The sequence below is a fragment of the Rhipicephalus sanguineus genome, chromosome 7 (genome assembly GCF_013339695.2).
Source record: "Rhipicephalus sanguineus isolate Rsan-2018 chromosome 7, BIME_Rsan_1.4, whole genome shotgun sequence".
Taxonomy (NCBI): domain Eukaryota; kingdom Metazoa; phylum Arthropoda; class Arachnida; order Ixodida; family Ixodidae; genus Rhipicephalus; species Rhipicephalus sanguineus.
The window spans coordinates 154,957,362-154,963,303 of NC_051182.1; the positions used below are offsets into that span (position 1 = coordinate 154,957,362).

General features: G+C 40.8%; 1 long non-coding RNA gene across 1 annotated transcript; it reads right to left on the minus strand.

Annotated features, from left to right (window-relative positions):
- Positions 1-1,380: 1,380 nt before the first annotated feature.
- Positions 1,381-3,822, minus strand: LOC119400335 (uncharacterized). The gene is made up of 2 exons (XR_005185059.2): positions 2,490-3,822; positions 1,381-1,555 (listed from the first exon to the last, which is right to left on the minus strand). It is a non-coding gene; the product is annotated as an uncharacterized LOC119400335 (long non-coding RNA).
- Between the last annotated feature and the right edge of the window lie 2,120 nt (positions 3,823-5,942).

Sequence of the window (5,942 nt, forward strand, 5' to 3'; positions counted from 1 at the left end):
TCCAACATAGATTTCTTGGGAAAATTGTCATCATTACCCCGTTAAGATGGATATGACACGATTTTTCCAAAAATATATTTAGTATATTTTTGGAATAATAAACACTCTGAGGCCCCCGCAGATAACACACTGATCATTTATGGAGCTTTATTAGTCTACATATTTATGTAGCAATATTTCTGCAGATCCTGCAACCGCTCATCTTGTTTTCATTGCTTATTAGATACTGAATACTATCGTATTCAAAATTTCGTCATCAGCAGCGTCAGCCTAATCTATATCGAACTTTTGTGAAATAAACTCTTTGTTGTGCTTTTCATCTCTTGGTACACATTCCTTGGCTTGATGTGACAACCATTTATCTGTCTAACACACCATGTAGCTTGTGCAGGCAAATTTTTCTTCACCTCAGGTCAACTGGAATATCATCTACCACTGTTTTTTTTTTTTCCACTGACCCATTCAGTTCTATTGTCATCTATGAATATGCACCCGTACTTTGCCATTCCATGAAACGCTGTGTGGTTCTTTGCTTATCGCGGAATTTCTTTGATATGTTCAAAGTTTTGAGCTACATAAGTTAGTGCCAAAAATACGCTATGCCAGGACAATTTTTGCGTTACGTCCAGCGCTAACTTGCCTGCCAGTATTAGGAATTTTCGCCACGTGCGCTCCAGCCCATCTTTATTACTTAGTACATTTCTGTTGAATGAGTAGACGCTCGTTTTAGCCACTGATCTTACGCGTCATACTGTTGGACAGATTCAAAAAGCTGGTTGCTAAACTTTTACTCTTTTGCATATTCGTTTTCAGTCTTCGGCGACTGGACAGGACGTCAGCGCATATATATGTGAACCAGAAATGCAAGATGATGCCGGATGTTGTTTTCTTTGAGTGCAAGTCCCAGAAGATGAAAAAAGCGCTACCCTATTGAAAATTTGCCCAATGGTGGGCATGATGGGACCCACTACCCATCATCTTGGTGGATTATGGTACTGGGTAATGATGGACGCATGGTGGACAGATGGTGGGTGATGGACGGATGGTGGACAGATGGTGGATGATGGACGGATGGTGGACAGATGGTGGATGATGGACGGATGGTGGGTGGATATTGGGTGATGGACAGATGATGGGTGGACGGTGGGTGATGGACATACCGGGTGTATGCTGGGTGATGGGCAGATAATGGGTAGATAACGATGGGTGTTGGACGCAAAGTCGAGCCATGCAATTTTTTTACAAAAATAAGACATCGTGCTTCTTAACGTGATTATAGACAACCTTTTACCATTGAGGTTAACGAGTTTACTTGCTGTGTCTACACGTGGCCAAGCATGCAGCCACATGTTGATGCAGCACGGAATCAATGAATGCATCTTGCACCAAATACTCATGTTTATTTGTTCTCCATGCTGCCATGCCTAACACGTACGCCCTGCTGGCTTGCTTCATTAGTAACTTCTTAGGAACTTGCAGATGGGAGAAAGGCAGTTTCCTTGAGGTAGTGCAGTCAGCCAGATGGGGTGTGCTTTGATGTACTTTTCCAGGCATGCTACAACAGAATTGAATAAAAACAAATAAACTGCTTTCACTAAATTTGGAGCAATAACATCAATGAAACCAGTTGCAATCGCTTTGACCAAAAGCTTAAACCATATCAAGTCAAATAAAAGGCAGCATGTAATCAGTCCACATGTCCGTAACGTTCTAGTACGTTGTTCATTGCCAAGGCTGGTGTGCAAACCCCATTAGCTACAAAGTACGTCAAGGGATGTCCTTGCTGTGCGCTTTGAGACTCCATATTGCTATTTCTTATGCCAGCCATCTTTGACAAAATTATGCAAGCAACAACTTCAACTCTTTCCCTACAGAGTTTTTGTTAAAAAACTATAAAAATACAATTTTTTTATTTGCCCATTCGATTTCATGTATCCCGAAACAACTAAAAAACTATTTAAAGGCACTTTATTCGCAAGATAAAAGAAAAATATTTTTTGAAAGTATCCGGAAGATTGGCTTCACTGCCCTGCAACACAGAAGGTGCCCTAATTTTTATTCAGTCTTTGGTGCAGAAAATGTCTGGAATGAAAAAAATAATAATTTGCGGGGAGAAGGAGCCCGTAAAAAAAGCCGTGAACACGTCGTGACGTTGGGGGTTTCTTTACAACTATTGCCGTGCACTGTCGATACGTTGAGATTCGGTGCTCATCCGAATCTGAGGATTCAGAAAAAAATATTCTCTGTATCGCTGCCACACTTTCCGGGGCACTGATATTCTTCGTTCCACAAAACTTAAGCGAACAAACTGAACAAAGCTGTTGCCAGCACTCGCGCACGTACACCCTTTTCTAATTCAAGTTGCCAGAATCTCGCCCGTCCTCAATAAAATGCATGCTTTGACCGTGTTTTTATATTTTTTACTGCACTATCTGTGTAAGTCAAAGACAACACAGCAAACTGAATCGAGTATCTTAATTGCAGCGCACCCAAACGCTTCTTTCAGCATGGACGAGCCCAGTTCTTCGGTAGGAGCAGTACAAACTGTGTACGAACTCAGATCGTCTGTGGTAGGAAACGGGTTAAAAGGATTTTAAAGAGAAAAACAATTTCTGTCATTTAGTGCAAACAACTTCAGAGTACCAAAGACACCACTCTTCACACGAGAAGATACTTGGTAGGCGATTCATGAAAGACGGTAGGCATGCAAACATGAACACAAGAGAGAAGTCGGGACAACACAAATGCTGACTAACCGACTAGCCGAATAAGGTTAGTCGGCGTTTGTGTTGTCCCAACTTCTCTCTTGTGTCCGTGTTGTATGCCTACCATCTTTTATCATGTATTCCTACCAACTAGCTCTGCTTTCGGGCATTGGTAAGCAAGACAATGCGCAAAAAAAAAAAAGATAGACGAGGCGACGCTGCACAGACGTTCCCACACCAGCTCTCCGTGACATCAGATTTTGCCAGCACCTGCTACGGGCAATATTTTTTACGTTGTGTTCCTACATACCTAAATCTTAACATAAGTTTCACAAAATTTTAGCGAACCAATGTGGCCGAAATACGATAAAAGACGTGATATTTGCAACGTCATGTTGATATGTATGTGATCAGTTTTAGCATGAAATTCAACAAGTTAAACACTGGCCTTCATTTCCTCTTCTACTAATTTACCTATGAAGGTAAAATGAATGACATTACAGATCTTAAAGAATAATTTATTTGTCTAAACTGATCTAAGGTTTCACTTTAGTGTCCTTTAGGGGAGACACTCCTCGAAATAACTTCTTTTTCATTTCTTGTAATAGACTTAAAAATACACATACACAAATACACATACACATATGCTGGCATCAGATGCAATTCACTACAGATTGTTTGTGCCAATACAAGTGCACTGGCACTTGAGTTCGCAAATCTAAGTGAAACAGCACAGAAAAAGATGGTACAATGTATGCTAACGCCCTTCATGTCCACGATGGTGTGAGCATGTTGCGTTAGTGTGCCGTGAATGTGCTGCGTGCAGAACTTTCCTTTTTTGGCACTATGGGAAGGCATGAAAGTTTATAGAAAACTTTGTGGAGGACAGGCACAGCTAACCACGTCATCCTAGTAAGGTGAATGGTCTTAATTGTTTATATTTTTTGTTCATATTCCTGTGCTCAAACACAATGCGATTACTACAGAGTACTTATACTTAAGTAAATAGATTACTCTGGCAGGCCATATCTTACAAATTTCATTAATCATAAGTGTCCTGTTTAACTGTATGGCTGTGAATGCTGCAGCATAAGAATGAAATCAAATGGCCATAAAGCGCAATTAAAAAGGTTTAAATTGTTTTTCCCCATGCTTTCTTTGAATCCATTACTAGTTTTTTCATATGGTAGTGTTAAACGAAAACTGGGCTCGCCTATTGCTTTTCATCCTCTTCGTCCAAACAATAGCAGCATTACTCGCTGAGTGCAATAAAAATAATGGCAACTAGAGAAAAATGTGACAAAATCAGTCTGAGAAATGGCAGATATGCAAAATGGACACAGCATATTTGTTCAATATTCAACACAGGTCTTAGGGAACAAACATTGATGCCATTTGTCACCAGCACTGAATGGGTCAAATTGAAGTATATAATTGGCCTAACAGACTGCTTATGTCCAACATGTGTAGCAGCCACTGACCTATATGCTAGGGTACCCAATTTGAATGCATTCATTGCTCAGAACAGCAGACGTGACATTCAAACTAGCATCACTTTTTTCGTAGAAAGTGAGCGCATTTGCCGCAGCCTCGAACCATCAGCACTCAATAAAGAAAAGGTAATCATCTACTGACCTAAAGATTCTAATCAGGGCACCATCAGAACTGACAGTTGGGCAAGGTGGTAGTGATTCATCATTGAAATTTTGCCGGTGTTGCTTTGGTCTCTTCTTCGTTCTTGTCTAGTGTATTAAGTGATCAACGAGAAAGTATACTTTGTCGACCATTCTTAAACATCACCAAGTTTACACAACATTAGAACCCATACATATGCCATACTTTTGTGTGACAATGCAATCCTGCCACCCTTTCATTTAATATCAGTGATATGTATACAGACATTTCTTACAAAAAGCCTCGGCATTACTGTGTTTTTCAGAACACCTTTCAGATCTTTACAGGTGCATTTGCTGAATTTTTGCCTGTTTACTGTGGATCTACAGTGACGTGATGGCTGGATGATGTCTTCACACAAATGTCACACAAATGTATAAGTTCCGAGGTCATGTCAACCGTGCCATTCATTTCGAATAGATTGACTGTGAACTATAAACGAACTCCGAGATCTGGATTATTTTGCAATTAGAAGGATATAGGTAATTTGTCCTGTGCTCTTTTTGGACGAGGGCTGATGTGCTGGCTAGAACTTATGAATATAAGTGCCATGCATGATGACACAGAAATCTTGGGCTTTCATATGCGTTCAAAGGCTATCCACATGTGCTCAGCATCATTTCTGCAGTTCGTACGGCAATACTGGACTCATGTTACCTATTCAAAGCTGGTGAAGAATGTTAGAATGACAGAAAGCTGAAAAATTGGTAATGATTCATCTTGAAATGAAGGTAGGCATGCAAACGCAGACACAAGAAAGAAGTGGGGTCACACAAACACCACAAACAAGATGAAGAGGCATACAGTGGTGGAAAAGAAATGGACACAAAATACCCTTTACACGCATCTGCAGGGATAGGGAGACACCTAATCAATCCGCACACTTGGAGCGTTACGTGAGAGAGTAGCACTTCAGGAATCTGAGTTCTTCTTCATGCAAGTCAGCTGACAGCTGGCTCACACATGCAGTTCCACTACTATCGATATGCCAGGCTTCTACCATTACAGGTTTTACATTTCCACTCTTGTATGAAACTACGCATTCATCGAATTTTGGCGTGCATTTACACTCTCGACAATGCAAGGTTATATAAGATGGTAAACCTCCAGTTTATGACTCCTGATGTTTCGTTATCTCTGTAACATAGCGGCCCATTTGCTCTTTGGAGAAGCAAGCAACAGCGAGAGAAACTTATACCACACCTGTACGGCAATCGGTAAAGTTGCTGGTGTGTTCTACGAAACAATGTTAGTGCACTTGTTGTCTATTATCTGTTTTATTCTTTCTCTGCAAGGTGGCACAAAATCTTACGTAGCCGTAAAGGCAGCATTGACACTGTATGCACTTCCCACTTTCTTAGCCTGTGAGATAAGCAATGAGTGTAAAGAATACCTACGGCGCTTGTTACTGTTAATTTTTGCATCCATGTTTGCACGTGACACAGTCGGCTTCTTGAAACGTTCAGTGACAGTGGCTACTGCAAACAAGGATAACCTGCATCTAATGGACGCGTAACCTGTGCGTTAAAGCTGGCCTTCATTTGTGTACAGACTGGTAGAGAT